The sequence below is a fragment of the Heterocephalus glaber genome, unplaced genomic scaffold (assembly GCF_053883595.1).
Source record: "Heterocephalus glaber isolate CG9 unplaced genomic scaffold, H.glaber_assembly_v1.0 deba00001442, whole genome shotgun sequence".
NCBI lineage: Eukaryota > Metazoa > Chordata > Mammalia > Rodentia > Bathyergidae > Heterocephalus > Heterocephalus glaber.
Window position 1 is genome coordinate 20782823 of NW_028258296.1, and position 16845 is coordinate 20799667.

Below are 16845 nucleotides of genomic sequence, written 5' to 3' on the forward strand. Positions count from 1 at the left end.
ATGTGATTTATAACATGATTTAAAATAAGGTATAGAAGCACTGGCCTTCACAACATAAATACTGCAGATTAATTCAACTTCAAGAACACAATGAAAATACAATGTTTGGGTAATAAGACTGAATATTCCAAATAAAACTACAATAATTTCCTTTACTAGTCCATAAAATAGCATTCCTTATTATTTCTCAAAGCTCTAAGAAGCTGTATTTAAATTTTATCTTCTAAAAGTGTATTTTCTCAAAGATAAATATGCAGCAAAAAGACTTATGAAAATACTGAGGTTCTATATTTTATTTTCTACCACACTGGAGTCATCAGGAGAGTCCAAGAAAGAAAATCCTGCTTTGTTCCAGCTAGCAGCCACTGTATTACTCTTCCTAAGAAGGTGAATCCACTTCTTTTCCTTGCCTTATAGTTTCCATACTACAACTAATATCTTACATTAATACCACTCCTATTGACCTAGCATTTCAGAGAACTTGAGAGTGAGGTGGATTAAAGCAGACCATGAAACTTTTGGCTAAGTCATGGGAAAGCTGAGGCCTACCACTGATACAAACAATGGGAAAGCAGTGCATTGTGGGTGATGTGAAGGAAGTGCTATGGCCATTCTGGCACGCTGTGAGCCTTGGTCAGAACTGGCTCAGGCACTGGGTGCAGCTGCCTGCAGGAGCTTTGCTGGCTATACTGGATCTCTCTGAGATTAACTGTCCTAGGTTAACTGGCTACATGAATATTATAGTGGGGGTGAGAAAGGGTGTGCAGTGAGAGAGCTGAAAAATAAACTTGAGACAGCAGAGAAACTCTGTGGCACTAGGAAGAAGAAAAGCCTTCAAAAGTGGCAAGGCTCACAGTTGTGGAGTAGTGGACCTTGTTGACAACTCTCGCTTCTTGCAGATTTCAGGGTCCATTTCTATCATTTAAAAGTTGAGATGGAATCCACTGGGCATGGCGATGCCAGCCTATAGTATCAGTTAAACTGAGACAAGAAGATCACTAGTGCCCATGAGTTCAAGACCACCCTGGACAACATAAGTCTCAACAAAACCAAATAAAGAAACAAATGAAACAAAAGCAATGTTGACAAAGATGTCAGGAGAGCAGCAACTCAACCAAGGTGCACAGGTACCATGGTAGTTTTAATATAAGCTCACAAATTCTTTGACATTCTTCCCACAAATGTTAAAGGACTAATCCCTTTCCTTTGAATATTTTCCCTTTCCTTTCCTAGCCTTCATGACTGACTTTTAACAACAACAACAAAAAAGGATGAAAATGTGATGCTGCATGATTTTTAAGGCTGGCAAGACAAGGTAATGCAGCTTGTTTCACTCTACATGCTAGGCACTCTGAGCCCACATGCAGGGAGCCAGGCAACTCTGCAGAGACCACACAGAGAGTCCAGAGAGCTAGAGAGAGAGGCCCAGAAGATTCAGCTGCACCAGCCTCCAGCTACTTGAGTTTTCCCAGTTTCGACTGCCAGGCATGTAAATAATTATTCTATTTCCTTTTGAGCCTCTCCAGCTGACACCAAGCAAAGCAAAGACATGCTGTCCTAACTGAGGCCTGCAGAAATCACAAATTCATAGGCAAATTATGTATTGTCATTGCTTTAAGACTGTAAATTTTGGATAATTTGTTATGTAGGATAAAATAACCAAAACAGGAACCAAACAGTGATGGAGACAGACCTCTTTTTAAAGGGTCCATAGGTTTTTTTTTTTTTAGTTTGTTAAGTTTTCACTTTCTAAGTCCTATGTTTCTATAATTTTCTTAAAATAAGTATGCACTACTTTGGAAATCACACACATAAAGATGATTAAGAGTTTTTGTAAAGAATAACTCTCATGGATAACTGTTTACTATCCATTCTAAACCTTAACAGACTACAGAAATGACAAAAAGCAATCTCATCCTTTCTTTGAATACCCTTAAAACCACTGACACTGAGGATCAAATGAACAGATGTTCAAGGTAGATGGCACTGCTGCAGGTCTGAGGGCTCTCAGATTTTTAGATACGGTCTGCTGAGACCTGGAGAGCTTTGTTGAGCAGGAGGCCAAAATTTAACTTCATATGAGAAACTAGCAGTGAAATTGAATAAAAAGTTTTATAACAGGATGATAACTAAGGGAATAGATTTTGGACTCAAATCAGACCAAACCTGAATCTGAATTACTCTAGACCTCACTGAATCTGTGATCTTAGTCAAGTTACTTCTCCGCAGTTCAACTTTTAACCATCTGAAAAACTGTAATAATAATAGTATCAAATTCACACAGCTGTAGAGACTGAGATGATAGTATGTGCTTAATTTATGATGACAATTATTATCAATCATTCTCATTTCTGCAGTTTTCCCATATTTCTTTTATAACATAGTATCAGTGGTGGGACACTAATGTTCTAGCTCATACTGGTTAGAGAAGCATCCTATACAGATCATCTATGAATTAGCTGAGAATTTCCCAGTGTACTCTACATTTTCAGCATTGTACTTGACTGTGAAACTACAGAGAAGTAGAGGATCCCCCTAGGAAGCCAACTATCTAACATCCTAACTCGACTGATCTGTGAGTACGCAACTTCAGCTTTCCAAGTATCTCATGGAGTTCTGATCTTCAAGTCCTCCTGCCAAAGGGCTACAAAGCTGTGGGAAAGGTTTTCATTACAATCACTGGTTGTTATAGAAATTTCTGCATACCATATATATCATGAGTATTTAGCAACACACACACTATACATTGTACTCATCTCTCGTTTCTAATATTGGGAATTATCTGCTCTGTACAACAATTTTTAATTGTCTAGCTGCTATACATTAAAAAGTGCTTTCCAATAACTAATATAACTAATATTCATTGAATGCATATTAGGACCCAGGCAAAATCTGCTGAAGACTAGTGAACTGAAATTTCAATCTAATAGAATAATCTAGTATCTGATATCACAAGACAATTATTTAGTAATGAATTAAATTGAATGATTTTCACATTTTAAGAGATATTAATAATTTTAAAGATTGACAGAAAAGCACAAATGTAATTCATAATGCTATTAAGAGCACAGCATTTTAAATATGTTCTAAAACAGTTCAGATAGCAGCCTTTGAGATGATGTCTCAGAGGAGTTATTTATTTTTTTATTGTTTTGGTACCAGAGATTGAACTCGGGTCCTTGCGCTTGCAAGGCAAGCGATGGAACCACTGAGCTAAATCCCCAGCCCAGGAGTTATTTTTTTTGAAAGAAACTCAGAGATCTAGTTAACACCTGGATAATAAAAACAAAAAAAAGCTACCATGGGCTTGAAAAATATTTAGTTCCACATAAATTTTGACTAGCTTATTAAGATTTTATCTTTTCATTATTTTCCACAGTTACAAATATTGAGTATGTGATTATGAGCATTAAATAATCTAAAAGGAAATACAAAATACTGTGTAATTGGGGTCTTTTCTATTTTTATTTCTTTTTTATTCATTCATTTTATTGGTAATTTTAGGTATACAATATGATGACATTAATCATTGGGAATGCTTTTCAATTAGGACAAAGTCTGGATGGGGGTGCTTGGTTGTGGTCATTTTGTTTCTTGTTCCTTAGTCATATTGTCAAACTTCTTTTGAGTTCTAAATAACTCCATTCTCTTTTGCTATGAGGCTCTCTCCTCTCCAACTTTCCAATATCCCTCTGAAAGTGAAGTACCATGCTCAAATTGCCTTGTGAGCTTATAGAGGTCTAACTATAGGTGAATAGCTGGGAAGGACACCTGTACGGTTCTATGAACTGTCTCCTGAAACTTGTACTTATTTCTCATCTCTGGCCCTACACAGTACTATGTTCAATAGTACTTTGAAGGGGCTGAGGAATGTTATGTAAAACTATTCAAGTTTCAACTGTTCATAGGTCAGAAATACCCAGGGGTTTTTGGTTTTTAATGTAACTTCCTTAGATAAAAGCCAGTTTCCCTTTTCCAATCCGGGAAGTGGATGTCTGTAGTACACCATAAATTACAGTTTCTGATTTTACTGTCTAGACACCATCAACCCCCTTAACACTACCTTCTCTGTCAAAAGTCTGGGCAGGGCCCAAAAAAAGCTGATGTCCAACTAAGCTCGGAAATATATTCCTTCCAACTAAAGCTGGCAAGATTCTGGTGAGCATATTTGAAGCCAAGAAAAATCACGATTGGAAAATTAAGAATGGTAGAAAGAGAAAGGAAGAAAGAGAAAGACAGAGAGAGACGGGGGGGGGGAAGACAGAGGCCTTTCACAAATTAACAAAGGCTCAATGGCATTAAGTACTTGAAAGGTTTCCATCTCCACTCCAACTTCTAAATAAAGCCTGCAGATAAGTCCAGACATTTTTAGAGCCTTATCATCCTCAGTAGAGGTTCCACTGTAGGACAGAGACAGATCATAAGAGGGTTAAAGCACCTGCTCAAGAGGAGAGCATCAGTTACCCAGATTTTTTTTTTTTTTGGTACTGGGGATCGAACTCGGGTCCTTGCGCTTGCAAGCCAGGCAGTGGAACCACTGAGCTGAATCCCCGGCCCTAGTTACCCAGATTTTTATATTGCTTTTCTGAACTCAAAGTCATCTTCACAACACACAAGTACTGATTAGAGTATTGAGAAAGGAGATAAGAAATCAGCTGCTTGTTCAGGGCCAGAAATGGCATGAGCTTGAAGATTCACTACCCTTTGCAGACCACCCAATTGCTTTCCTCTAAGTCAGCTAAAGAAATGCTACATTACCCTAGTAATAATGGTAGCAGTAAAAATAGTAATGGCAGCTTCACACAGTGAATTGCTACACTGGGCACTATACCAGATGTTTCACATTTTTTATTCTACTATAGCACAGCTTTCAACTGTACATGTTTGCTAGAGAGGATTCAGTAGAAGAAAGGTCTGTCTAGGATCACATCTAAGAAAGATTACTTTCTGAAATTCCAAAAGGATGGTTTTCATGATGTTTTGCTTTAAAATTTCACTCTTTATATAATATGAAAGACTTTTCATATTTTTTTCATTTCATCTTCATGAAGTCTTGAGCAGCAGGAATCCTTATCCTGTTTTACATATAAGAAAACCAAGGCTCAGGGAGACATGGTCAAAACCACACACTCATAAAAAACAAAGCCAGGCTTAAAATAGGCATCCTGACCCCAAGTCCTGTGCTCTTCCCGCTACTCCACAGCTGCCACTTAAAAAATGGTCCCAGAGAATGGGTCCCAAAGAATATTCTTTTTTTTTTTTTGGTACCGGGGATCGAACTCAGGTCCTTGTGCTTGCGAGGCAGGCAGCGGAACCACTGAGCTAAATCCCTGGCCCCCAAAGAATATTCTTAATGCTAAGTTGCATTGAATATGGTAGACTCAGTTCTACTAACATTCATTGAGCACCTACTGTGAGCCATTCATGGTGCCCAGTGCTGGAGGCTCAGAAGTGAAAATGTCACAAGAGCTGCAGAAAGGAATTAACAGTTGAGATCATATAAATAAGTGACTACCATATGGAGTAGTATAACCAAAGCAGATGGGCCACGACTTGAGCAGTCTATGAAAGCATCACGGAGGGACATCTGAGCTAGGTTTAGTAAGATGAATTCAGTAGTTCAGCAAGTAGATTATTTTTTAAATTGTCAAGAAAGAAGAGCAAAAGATTAGTGATTTGTGAAATGTTAGCACTGGGCCCAAGACCAAATATTTAGGAACCTTGCCATATATAGATCTACTGGCCAGAACATATGGTATCAAGTTGGGAGAGATGGTTAATGTTATAAGCAAGTAAGACACAAAAGAATGAAGAGGACCTTCTGCCCTTCCTAAAGGGTACATGCTCAATGAAAAGATCATGTTACATTTTAAAACCAAATGAATGTATCCCAACAGCTAAATGCCATCTGCAACTCTGACAGTTTGTTAGAGTGGAAAATTCAAAATATGACAGCCCAGTAAGGATATCTGGAGCACCAGACACTTGTTTTCTGGTGTACCTCTGACCAAGGCTGGTTAAAAGTTAAAACACTCACGCTGAGCTGTTCTGCCCCAGCCATTGCTCATGGGATTGTCTGTCGGCATGCTTTCAGAAAAAGAAAGACAAAAGCCAGCTGTGACCAGCTGATCATCTCCACTGCAGGTCCACCTTCGGGATTATTCTTTGGCAACATCATGTCAATGACACTAACGTGGAGTTCCCACCTTCTAAGGCCCAATATCCAAAAATCCTTTCCTTCTTGTTCTTTGTCCCCCTTGTTTCAACTCCACCTTTCTCCCTCTGTGACGTCTTCATTCCTCCCCATTTCAGCTCTCAATCTTCTAGTTTATGGCTTAGCTACATGAAGATGGATCAAATTTCTGGGGAGACAGTGGGGTTCATTTCTAGCTACTTCTCTTCTCCTCTCTTCTCATCTATGCCCTCTCTTCTTGGTATTCACTCCCCCTACACAATAACTTTTTTATATTACATCTTAATTTTCCCTTGGGGCAGCAAAGAAGTATGGAATATAGTACAGGCCACCTTTTAACAGGAGGGAGAGGGACGTGATCATCATTGAATTTCAAGATAAAGACTAGAGTGTAATATGTGCATCTAGGGCACATTTTCTTTCTCATAAGTTTGGTGTTTGGATTCACTTACTAGTATGAGGAGGCCAGCTACGCAGGAGTCACCACCTATTGCCTATCTAAATGCAAAAATATGCCCAGCCACACACTCCGGGACTCTATGCAAACCTACTGATTGGATCCTGAAGCTAAGCTTAGTCAGGGTTTGGCACCTGACTTAAAACAAGTGTATTCACACCCTGACTAGCTACCTATGACTTGGATACTTGGCTCAAAAAATTAATATAGGCCCATGAAACCCTGAGTAGGCCAAAAGGAAGATTACATTATGAATAAATGGGAAACAGAATGAAGGAGATCCATAGAAAAGACAACACGAGAGAAACTCCATAGTCTTAATGGTTTTGCAGTTTCAATTTGAGTCTCATGTTGTAACCTTCCTCCTTTTCTTTGCAGTAGGCACAGATAGTTCTGTTATTTGTAACCTTAAAAAAAATCTGACTGGAATGTAAAATCACTGACCTAGTAATATGTCTGCTAGTCTTAGCACGGAAGCATATCTTATTTCAAGACTTGCCAAAGTTTCAAATTCAGTTACCAGGAATTGAGTTACCAGGAATTGCAGCTTTAGTCATTCTGAGTTATGCAAAATGTTAACCAAAAGTTACATTGCTCTCTGAATTTTCTCATCAAGGAGCATCCTTGATGGAAACACGGGAATGATTTCTCCTCTGCAAAACTACCTTCTTCCTTCACACTCAATCAACAAGAGAAGTTAGCTGTGTTCCTGTATTTATCATTTATTTTAATTAACCTGAGGAAGATGTAGAAGCCCTCTACAGTGCCGTATGTTCAGCAGTAAATATCCACCAATTCTAATCAGAAGCCACAATTGTCATTATCCTTTCTTGTTAGAACATCAAGGTCTATTACTCTCAACTTGTTATCCTAGATCACCAATCAGAATTTGTATTTTTAATTTCCTAAGCATGTTCTTTACTTCTCTCAATTACCTCTGTTCTGAAAGATAAAGAATGGCAGGAATTACTATGAACATTGAATCTGGTTCTGAGAATCTGGTTTCTTTAGAGTTCTGTGAAGTACCCCGAAGTATTCATTTCCTCCTTGTACCACCCACCTTTGTTTATAAGTGAATATCCCTCTATCGCTCTCCATCGGTCCAAATATTCAGAAGAAAAATTCCACACAAGTGACTGGTGTATCATCTGGAGAAATGTGCTCGGCACCCACAGTGGCTCCCCATTCTACTACAGCTCAGGACTCACCAGTGATTCAACTGACCTTTCTGCTCAAGGATTTGCATCACTTCCTTTGTTCAATGCTGTACAACATGGAATGACAATAATGTGAATAATTTTTCTTTTACAGAAAATAACATAAAACACAGGAAATCTGTAAAAGCAGTTTGGACAACAGAGATTACCATATTTTAACTTGATTAATTAAACACAGTAAAATTACTTTTCTAACTAGCAAATTCTATTTTATTAAATTATACAAAAGTGTGTTTAGTGAGAGTTCCAAGAACAAGTTTCTTCATTAAAGTGAACCATAAAAGCATCTTTTAATTGATAGGTACCACAGAGAGTGAGGAGAGAGAAGGAAAATTAAGGTTATACTTTAGGCAATCACCTTACCCCAAACGTCCTAATAGATTGAACCAAATACATACTTTAAAAAGTGAAAGCACATGCTGGATCTGAATCCAATCAGTAGAAAGGTCCATTCACACAAGGCCAATGACCTAGGGTAGTTCCAATTGTGGGCAAGAAGAGGAGGAGTCAGAATGGCAGCTGGCATTAGAGGCCTCAGTAGATGGGGCCAGGTTGGTATGCAAAGCCCAGTAGAAGGCAGGTTGGTGTTTGGCCCAATACATTCACCAAGCAGATGCTTGAGAATGCTGGCAGAACAAGGCACCAGAGGTCCTGGCAGGAAGTTCCAAGGATTCTCTCCTACAAGGACTAGAAGTCAATCTTGAGATCTTGTGTAGAGGATCTAGGCAAGAAATCAGCAAAGGGGGTCAAGATGTAAACCCAATTAGTGGAACCCTGGCACTATTTGAGCATATGAGAGGAGTAAGGGTCATGCTGAGGCAGTGCCAACAGCAGAAATGATGAGGCTGACCAACTAACCTATTGGCCAAAGGGGCCCTTATTTCCTTTGCTAACAGCCAGACTGTTTCCTGAGCTTGGAATAGGGCCAAGGCAGCTGGTTAAGAATGATGGGTTTGCACTACTGGTGCAGATAAATAGTGTACATCCTAAATGATAATGTTACTATTTATTGTGGATGAAAAATTAACTGTGAGGAGGTAGTTCACACTGAAAGGGGACTATGAACCTAAAAACTGGACCTAAGCGCAAGGAAGATCCATGTTTTGTGGGTGGAAGTCCAAGCAAGTAGGGCTGAGTCTCTGGAAAGGTTGATATTAGGAACAAGTCGGAGGTGAAGCTAGCAGGTTAAGAAGAAATGTCATGGTGCTAGAGAAAGACAGACTGCAGGGCCCAGAAGGCAAAGCAGACCCCATGGGACTGAAATTCAGAGCAAGCTTTTTGTCCCTCCAGCAGGGAGATGGAATATTCGTAAGAACAAAACCAGAGTTGCACAAATAGGAGCAACACCATGAGTAATCCACAGTTTCTCCTGAGCACAAGTAACACTGGTCCCAAGCCCAGAGCGGGACTGAAGAGGACAGGGTCAGGAGCCACGGGCTTACCCATACCATCACAGAACTGCGGTGTCTCAGGTGTGGGGCTTAGGGATGCTGGGACCTGAAGCCAAGTGTGTTATCTTGCCATCCCTACTTTCATATACAGGGACAACAAGCACATTTCTGTGTGCCTCCCTACTTCCTCAACCAAAACTAAGGTTCACAGAAATCATTCAGGTGTAGCTTGCTTGTACTGTGGTTTGTGTTATTGTTTGTATAGTTGACCAAGAGTCTGTGTTACCATCTCAGACACACAGAGGTGGGGTAGCATGTTTCCAGAATAGGGACAATTTGTGTCTCAACTTTCATGTAGTTTACATATAATTTTCCCTTTGATTGGCTACTGGGGGAGACAGAGCAAGAGTTAGTGTGGATGTGAAGATGGAATTAACCCTTGTTTTTTTATTCCAGTTGTTAGGGGGGTTCCTTCTGGAGCTGGAACAGATAAAGACTGGATAAACAGTCTTTAATCCACCACATTCTGTGCTTACAAGTTGAGATCAAGGGTGTCTCCATAAGCTGCCAAATTATTCGGAAGAGACCTCTGCCAATAAATATTAAGCCTGGACTAAAAGCACAGGTAGAGACAGTGTCAACCTTTCTGTGATTCTCCTGGGTGGAGACGGTTTCTGAGCAAGACCTATGGATTAGGGGCAGAGAGATTGGGTAGCTGCTGAGCTAAAACCCAGTCTTTTGCAAGAGAAGTCTTTGCTGAACATTCTTCTGGATGTCTTCACTAACAGATGGGATGGCTGCATCAAACCTGTAGCTATGGTATTTGTATCAGGAGAGTCTCACTAACACAAATTCTCTGACTGGCATGACAGTTCATGCCGTCTCTCTGGCATAGTGGGCAAATGACTTTGGAGTTAGGATCACTTGTTCCCCATCTCAGCTCTTCACTAACTGCTATGGTTATGGTATGGTTTGAGTGTGTTCCCCGATGGTGATGAGAGATGAAGGAATCTTTAAGAGACAGGTGCTAATGGGAGGTGAATGGATCAAGACTATCCTCATAAATGGATTAATTAATGGCAGTGAGTCCAGTCTGGTAGAGAGAACTAGCTCCCCAGAGTGAGTTTTTATACAAAGAGTAAGCTGGGGCCTTCTTTAGGCTCTTGATTCCTTGCTTACACAGTGCCCTTTCTGCCAGCTGTTCCACTTGTATGCTAAATCATGAGACAGCCAGGGTGCTTTACCAGGATGCTGGCACCAATGATATTTGGACCCTCCAGCCACCAGAACTGGGAACCAAATAAACCTCTTACTTTATAGTTACCCAGGCGCAGGTGTTTTGTTATAGCAAGACAAAATGGATTAATACAACTGCTTAGTCACTACTTGACCTTAAGTAAGGGCATTATAGCCTCTTCTCTGTTTTCCTGTCATAAACTGGGGTCACTGCAGGGAAGAGATAAAGGAGGGTATACAAAGTAGCAGACACAGAACACAATACATGGTATAGTCAGGTATCTGCTTGGAATCCACCTAACTCCCAAATTCTGCCAGTAGGGTACACATTCTGACTACAGTTTATCTCCTGGGTCTCTCATAACTACAAGGCTTTCCTCAAGGGTCCCATTTGCTAAGCAGGCTCTTAGTATGGAGCAAAAATCCAGGCACATTCAGAACCACAGATATAAATCCTGCTGTAATACCACTATCTTCACTCTCATTTCTTCATTTAAACTTCAGCATTAGCGGCTACCTGGGAATGGCATTATCCTCAGTTTACAGGTAGGAATCCTGAGCCCACAATGGTCATGGGCTAGCCCTCAGCCACACAGCACTTAAGGAAGAGGTTTTAAGATTTTCAGTTAAGGTGCTGATCAATGCCACTCACTTCCTTACTGCCTGGGGAAAGGTCTCTAGTAACACATTAGACCGGTTATTTATCTTTTGATTAATACATATTTTCATAAGAGGTCTCATCTAAAAGTCGATTCTCAGGCCCTTTGCACATAAGTCAATTTTTTAAAACTTTAGGAGACAAACTGTCCTTTTTCATTGAACCACGTACCACAAATACACATATATTTGTGATTATTTACATTTATGCCCCCAATTAGATTATAGTCTTCTTTGGGCCAGGGATCACATCAGTTTAGCACTCAACAATTGCTATGAAATGAATAAAAGTAATTTTCACAGTGACACAACTGTACCAAAATATTTTCTGCACAAGTTCCCTTGTTAGTGCTATCTCTAATTCTTTATAGTTGACAGACATTTTCTACCAGAACCCTGCTCTAGTGACTGTCAGAGATTGGTCTCATGGTACATTGTGCAAGGGGTGTGGGTCAAATCTAGTCCATTAGAGATATCATCAAGAATAGGCTGGTTTTCACCAGCCTATGAATCATGTTACCATTTCCATTATGTACAATGTATCACTCATAACAATGTTACCAATGTAATCATCTCTGCATAGGGCATTGTAATATTCAGTACACTTTGATCTTCAACATCCTTGGGAAGAAGGCAGAAAGATATTTTACAGGAAACTGAAACTTGTGATTTTCTTGAGCTGATGTAACTGAGAAGTGGAACCAGGACTCAATTCCAGGTGGAATTCTCCCTTGTAATGCAAGAAAAAGTACTTAAAAGTGGAAAACAAATTTAATGTATAAAGATACTGATGAATTGAAATCTAAATGTCCATATATAATCCCTTCAAGATGAAATGGTAAGGCTTTTTTTTTCATACATGCACATGTGCATGTGGGTTTTGGCAGAAATTCTCTAAGTATTGATTCATTCAGAAGAGCAGGAGCATGAGGAGGAATTATAGAGAGGGTAGTATCATTCAATTCAACTGATGATTCTCCTAAGGCTACAAGGTGGCAAGGAGGCTGGTGGTGCTCAGGTGTTGGGTGACTTGCCAGGTTTGCACCAAGCAGATGTGCCTGGTGGTCTTTTCAACTTCATAGCATGATTCAGGTGGGATCAGGACAGGCCCAAACTACAACACTATGAATCTCTACTACTGGGCAGTCTCAGTTTGCGCAGGCCACAGGCAGCCTGAGGGATGCAGGTCTCTAGCCTGCAGGGAGAGAAAACAGCAAGAGAAAAGCACAGCTTCAATCCTGAGGGGTTTCAATAGGTTTCAGTACCTATTCACTTGGAAGAGCTCGAGACTTTACCATTAGGTTCAGCAGAAAGAGGAAGGACTGGTCACTGACGAGAGTTACTCTGCACATGGTACTGCGTGGTATTTTACACATACCAAAGCTATGGGTCAAAACCACCCCAACACTTACAGATGATGAAAGTGAAGCTCAACTTGCTCAAGTCCACATAGCTAAAGCAGTGGAGCCACAATCTGAATTTATAGCTGTCCTCTTCCACACCATAGGCACACAGAAGAAAAGAAAGCCACCCATCAAGGAACGTTCCGGGAGTCGAGCAGTCTACCAACTGGATCAGCTTAGCGGCATCTCTGGATACCCGGACTGTGTGAGAGGTGAGCATGCTGAGGGCGATGATGATCATAGTACCCGTGCTGATTTGGTTCTTCAAGTGAAAATGAGGCTGAGGAGGAGGCAGGCCAAAGATGCAGGTGAGCAGATCAGTGGGGAGCAAGGAAGAGTAGAAGTGAGAATTAGGCTCACATCAACAAAACTTGAAAATGTACTGGACTGTTATGTAGTATGCTTTCTGAATACCTGTTGTTCTGGGCTGTAATATTAAAAGGTTATAATTCAATTTACAAATTTTCTAAGTGCATGGAAATACTCAATGGTATTACCATGAGGGAATCCTTGACATCTGAAAATACCTACTCAATTGGAAGACTCAATACTTTCCACCTACACTGTTTGTTTTTCTTCTTTTCTGCTCTACCTTCTACATTTTGCTATATTTAGATGAGTGGCTTTACCTTTCTACTAGGTAATAAAATTCCCAGTGCTTGAGAAAGAAATGCTTATTTCTTTCAAATGCCTTTGACATATGCTAAAATTCTACTGTTTCTGCAAACAGCAAAGAATAGCAGTACAAACTAAAATGACAGTATTTTTTTTATGTTTTGTTTTGGTTTCCATTTTAAATCTCTTGAAAATGACCCACAGTTAGAAAAACACTTTATGACCTGCACACAAATGAACATATATCTGTATTTATATAATTAAATACAGGTTATATGAAGCAATATTATGGCTGTATTATGAGTATTATGAGTAATTCACACACTTGGATATTTTCTACTTACTCTAGCTTATTTACAACAAACAAAAAGCCCAGTAGAATGACCCACAAGGGTAAGTTCATGATTGATTTGTGAGTTGAAATTTTTTATCTGAAAATCACTAGCCAGACACAGAATGTAAGGCCCAATCCACATTGCTGCAGAAACTCCCCTGGAAGAGGAGGGTAAAGAAGGGTACAAAAGCTCTAGTGACTGCACACATTCTTTCTCCTCCAAGGACAACTCCAGAAAGTACATCCCAAGGGTGAAATCAAAACAAAGGGAACCTGCACAAAGAGGATCACAGGCTGAAAGAGCCTAGTGAAAAAGCGTACTTCATTAAAAAAAAATCTCTCCTGGTTAGAGCAACACCAAAATAACGTAATTCAAGAATTCTTTTAAGCAGTTTGGATGACCCACATTACCACTAAGCACTATCCACAAAGAAGGCATTGTCAGAAAACTGATTTTATCTAAACCTGATTCAGCATGTGTGTAAACTGTGTGTGTGTGTGTGTGTGTGTGTGTGTGTGTGTGTGTGTAAAACAGGCCAAGGGACAGTAGCTGTTACACCTGCAGCAATTCCAGTCATCAGGCTGACCTCGGGGCAACTGAGTACTTCAGGCAATGTGTCTCGAATCATAATTGAACCTCAGCTGTATTGCAGCCAAAGGGCTGTATCTGGTACATTTTTTGCATTTGTTTCGAGAAAATACTCTAATTTAAATCCCTATTTCTCAACTCCTTCACCAAGGAGCTTCCCTAGGGTCCAGTTTAGAAACAACATTAATCCTCACTTTTCTTGCAAAGCACTCAGAGGCTTCAGTTATACAGCCCAGCTTACAAAGAAAAATGCAGACGTGGAGATGACAATCTCACTAAACACTTTTTTTCTCATGTAATTACAGCTCCAAGTTGCACAATTCCAAGGCTTTCCCTACAAACACACAATTTCTCAAGTCATAGCCACAGACTTTTCATCAATCATTAGTATCTCTTACCAAAATCTCCAGAGCACTCTTTTTGGGGGGACAAATGAGCCTGTGTGAGGGAGTATACTCCACTCCTAACAGTAGACTGCTTGGCTGGGATACAAGAGTTACCACTGAAAAATCAGATATTCTATTTCCTTTAATCATAGACTAATCTATCACTAAACAATAACCCAACCTCACTCCAACCTATATTTCACTCCAATGCCTCATACTTAAAGGACACCATCACCAACAAATATTGTGAAATGAGTTACTCAAGGGGAGAAAATTGAATTTCTTTTGGCCATTCTTACATAAAGGCTCTTCCACCTATTTAATGTTGAAGGAGTATGAAGGAAAAACAGTGAAACCATTGATTTTCAAGGTTACTTCTAGGCTTCTGGGCAGTAATCTAAGAATGACCTGACAATTATTATGTTTTAGCACATTCTGTGTTTGCACACATGCTAAGTTGAAACAAATGGGGCAAGGGAGGGAGAAAGAGAAAGAGAGGAAAGGAAGGAAACACACACACACACACACACACACACACACACACACACACACCGCCTGAAAGTTCTGAGTCTGCATCTAAGAGTGTTTGCATCCAAATCTTTATGTTGGATCCTGCGGCCCTCCTGGTATCAGTGTAGGTCTCAGCCTCCATCTGGACACTGCTGGAAAGAACTCATTATTTCTTGTGGTTTGGGATTCAGGGTGGGCTGCTTCCACCAAAACACTCAAAAAATGTAAAAGATGCAAGTTCAGATGGAAAACTATGCTTCACTATCTCAATCAGTGTAACCTTCCCTTAACTTGTTTAGACTATGTCACCAAAGAGAGAAGGTAAAGTCAACTTTTAGCAAATGGTAAAGTTGGCAATCTTCCTCTTCCTCATATTCCTCCATCACATTTACCAAGCAATGTAGAATTTGGGACACAAAACCAATTTGCTGCATGGACAGGGAACCAAAAGAAACCATCACTGAAAGGAATCAACCCAAGTGAGTGGAGATCAAACATGAATGGATATGGGTAAGAAACAATGCTGAGGTTTTGGTCATGACCCTACAACCCAACTGGTCAACAGACATGGCCTCCAGAATTTCTATGAAGAGGCTGAATGCTGCAATCTGGTTGAAAGAGGATGTAGTAGATTATCACATTTTTTCCAACCATGACCCAGAGTAAGAAATATATTTCATTCACTGAAACAGTACACACACAACTACAAATGTATGCACCACAACTACAAACGAATCCAATTTCATGAAATGATATTTACCCTTACTATGTTGTAATATTCTCTGATACCTTTACTAATTCTATTACAATAAAAATAAAAGATCTGGTCATGACCCGCTAACTTGATTTCATGACCCATTAGTAGACAGAAAATCATCACTGGTGGAGAAAAGACAAACAGTACAAAAAGCCTTATCTTGAAACTGTGTTCTATTCATAGCTAACCTGTTTTTATATTCGGGGTGGCTTGGGAAAACTTGGAGACTAACAAGGCCTAAAGCCTTAGAGATATTTAACTTGACAGTAACATAGGAAAGGTGAAGCAGCCAGTGATCTTTCTGACTAGGGCACCTCTGCCTCCCAACACTGTATTTTTCAGAGAAAGGGGAGCTGGAACCCATCAGGACCCCAAAACAGGACTAAGACTGCAGGCAGCAAACTAGAAGAAATACCAAGAGCAAGAGCAAAAACAGCATGGGGGCTTAAAAATAAAGTACTAGATTAAAATTTCTCCATTCAAACCTCACGAACAGGAAAATATGATTGCTATCATAAATGATCTACGAACATGCTCCAAAGTGTAACTGTAATGATGTTATTCTTTCTCCCAGAAGTGAAGGTTCCCTTATGACTCAAAAAATAACAATTAAAAGAATAAAATAGATGTGTTTGTCTTCTATGTTTATTATTTTGTAATTCCACTGAGATAAACTGGCTAATTTCAGCTTTTTTAATCACTTCAGATAAGAAAATGTCTAGGCTTAACCACAAGAATATCTCCACATTAAAGAAAAATTACATCTAGGCATGCCCTACCAAGGTCTCGAGTTGCGCAGAACACGCAGAATCAGCCCACGCCTCAGCAACAATCCACTGGACCCCCACTCCCGCTCCTCTGTACAGCCACCTGGTTCCACACTACAAAGACACAGAGGACACCGGACCACCAGACCATGGTACTGAGTCCTGCTGCTCTGGGCCCAAAGGTAGGGGCTTCTGAGCCACCATCCCACTGCTCCTGGTCCAGAGTAAGGGACTTCTTGGCCACCATCCCTCCCACTGCTCCCAGCCCAGAGGATAGGGCTTTTGGGCCACCTTCTGTCCCGCCACTCCTGGCCCAGAAGAAGGGGCTGCTGA

The 16845-nt window shown here is 40.1% G+C and overlaps 1 protein-coding gene and 1 pseudogene across 4 annotated transcripts in view; both read right to left on the reverse strand.

The window, feature by feature from the left end:
* LOC147827626 (solute carrier family 2, facilitated glucose transporter member 3 pseudogene) overlaps positions 1-12557 on the reverse strand; it is a 78937-nt pseudogene extending 66380 nt beyond the window's left edge. The window contains exon 1 of the transcript XR_015451957.1: positions 1-12557. This exon is cut by the window's left edge and continues 66380 nt beyond it. The product of XR_015451957.1 is annotated as a solute carrier family 2, facilitated glucose transporter member 3 pseudogene (transcript).
* Ddah1 (dimethylarginine dimethylaminohydrolase 1) overlaps positions 1-16845 on the reverse strand; it is a 274592-nt gene that overhangs the window by 110471 nt on the left and 147276 nt on the right. The gene's annotated exons all lie outside the window — the stretch shown is intronic.